Source organism: Wasmannia auropunctata, unplaced genomic scaffold (genome assembly GCF_000956235.1).
Source record: "Wasmannia auropunctata unplaced genomic scaffold, wasmannia.A_1.0 LD336049.1, whole genome shotgun sequence".
Lineage (NCBI taxonomy): Eukaryota > Metazoa > Arthropoda > Insecta > Hymenoptera > Formicidae > Wasmannia > Wasmannia auropunctata.
The window spans coordinates 92,499-95,493 of NW_012026841.1; positions in this window are offsets into that span (position 1 = coordinate 92,499).

The following is a 2,995-nucleotide window of genomic DNA, read 5'->3' on the forward strand; positions in this document are numbered from 1 at the left end:
AAAGAAACATATAATGACTGTGCTGCCTATACTTTAAGATACTGTAAGATATATATTATGTATGTAAATAGCTGAGAAAGCTAATAAATATTATTCATTCATTCATTCTCTCTCTCTCTCTCTCTCTGAGATATCACTAAAAATAGTATAAAGAAATTAAACCTGATTAGATTGTTATCAAACAATTTTTGCGATTTGTTAGCCATCAATTGTAAGATAACCGGACCCTACGAATATGGGTCCATGCGTAAAAGGCTAATTTGCTGTTTGTAAATAATTACACGTCAAATTCGATAGGGCATGCAGGTGGTTCATGTGACTCAATTGTCATTGAATAAATCATATAATTCATTCTGTTTGTGTGAATACAAGAAGATAAAAACGTCGTGGTCACGATGTAATTATTTCGTAGGCAGGTATATAATTTCCTTTATCATTACCGAAACATGGTTATCAATTTCTGTAATTTATGCTGTAGCTCTGTATTCATATTTTACAACACTATATTTAATTTATATTTTTGTCACATTTTATTTTTAATAAAAAAAAAACTTTTTGTACAGTAGAGCCAAATATGGCCAGCCTTGGCCATTGAGTTTACACTTCTTAGCGATCATCGACTAACAGTAACATAACCTGAGATTTGATAACTCAGTTATAATTTTCAATTTAAAACTTACTAGAAAAAAAAAAAAGTAAAAATGTTTGATTTATTATATCTTTATTCAACGAAGATCTGAGAAAAATAATTTTTTTCTTTTATGTGGCAATATATAAGTGCAATAAATTTATAAACTTATAAAAAAATTATTTTTATAATATTATATCACTTTATTTTCCATATTTTTAATAATTTTTTATGAAAACAAGAGAGAGAATATATGTTGGTCATATTGGGTACATATATATGTATTACTCAGTATGAGCGGAATGCTTTTTTTAAAAATCTTTACTGCGTCTATATAAATATTTGAAAACGTTTCATACCTTTATTAATGTTTAGAAATATTCCTTTTTTAAAATGTGACCGCTAATTTTTTATTTTGGACTCAGTAAAAAAATTAGAAAAATTTGCAAAGCTTAATGGCATATTGGGTCCGGTTACCTTAGGTGATTTAGAAATAAATTGTTTAACGCAACAGACAAATGCAATAAGAGTAGATTGATGAAATGATATGCGAGTTTGTTGTACCAGGCAACGCTCCCACATGCACCATTCCTATAATTGAACAAGATCGTGGAAATAATTTTCGGAATTTCAACATTTTACACAGTGAATGTTGAATCGTATAGCACCAACACGACGTATCGCCACTTGAATGATAACAATGATGTAATAGCGCGAGCGTTATATTGATAACCGCTCTGAGTCAGCTGTTGATGCGCTGAATGACTACTAACTCGCTTATTTCCAATGAGATATACATACTGGAGTGAGCCATGGGGTGGTGGGGATGACCGAACTGTGCAACAGTAGTGCCGAGAGTGACAGCCATGCAGCTTAGGCTATGTTCCAAAATTGATTGCCTATTAATGTAAGTACCGATTTCAAATTGGAATTGTATGTCAGTACTGTGCTGTGGCTGCCTCACTTTTTCAACCGCAGCAGAAAATAACAACATTAATGACATCATCACTCTCTCAGTGTACTACGAAAGCAGTGTGCTACGATGAATTTTGGAACGATATTTACAGTACTGCCAGTGCTGGCAATCAACTTTGAAACACAGCCTTAGAGATGTCTGCCTTACTTTAATGACGTCATTAAAGTGAAGCAGACGTCCCTAAGCTGCATGGCTGTCACTCTCGCACAGCGACTACCCTCACTACGCCTTTTCTTAGGAAAGGCTCATTCCAATATGTACATATCTCACTGCTTATTTTACAATGCTGTGGATGATCTTTTTTTCATATTTCATATAATTTCATGTTTCTTCGCGCATGCGCATGTGCTCAATGTAAATGGTTCTTATTCTGGCATCGGAATCAAAATTAAGGTTATATCTTTGTGTAGTTGCGGCATTTTTAATTAACGAAATTGTGAGAGAAACTGATAATTTCTAAATTATAAATAATTTTAAAAAACGATTTCTTGCTATTATAAGATAAAATCTTATTTTTGTTATTATTAAAGCATTTAATTAGAACTAAATTTTATTTTAATAAATTTATAACTTAAAGAATAAATAAAATATTTAACATCACAAAAATTTGTATATGACACTACTATTGTTTATATTCCTATTATTTTATATTAATTCCTCATAGTCGTCTTGCGAAACTTAAGATAACCAGTTTATAATTTACAATACAATATTATTAATATTGATTTATCCCAAAGTGATTATTGAGAAGTTGTTTAAACTGAATGGTTATTATTTATAATGAATGAAAACAAAATGAATTTAACATTATTATATACATAAAACATTTGCATCAGAGGTTATCTTTTAATATAGTTCGATCTACATTAATAGCAACTTCGATTAAACACACTTATGTACACTGGTACATATATTAAAATCATTGTACTTGTACATAAATTGTAAAGATATGTTTAATATAACTTATATATAAACAAATTAAACCGCGAAATCCTTACCCGGGAAAAAAAGTTCCACATATAATTATATATAATTATGTGCAAAATATGTTTACGTTTTTTTATTTGTAAAATTATTCTTTAATACAACATTGATAATAATAAGAAGGAAACATAAAAATAAAAAATAATTAAAGGAATAATTTTTACGTTGTTTTTTTTACAAAAAACACCGACGAGATACTCTTAAAGACCAACAGCCCTGGGCAAATTTTCGTGCCAGCAAATGGGCCCGGTGTGCCCGGAGGTAATTGCAGAGTGTCGATGTTATCAACTTTTGACATAAATTTGCGATTTATTTGAATAATACATTATTAAGATCATAATTTTTATTATATAAATGCTTTATAAATAAATATGAATACTTATAATGCTATAATATCAAATATGTAT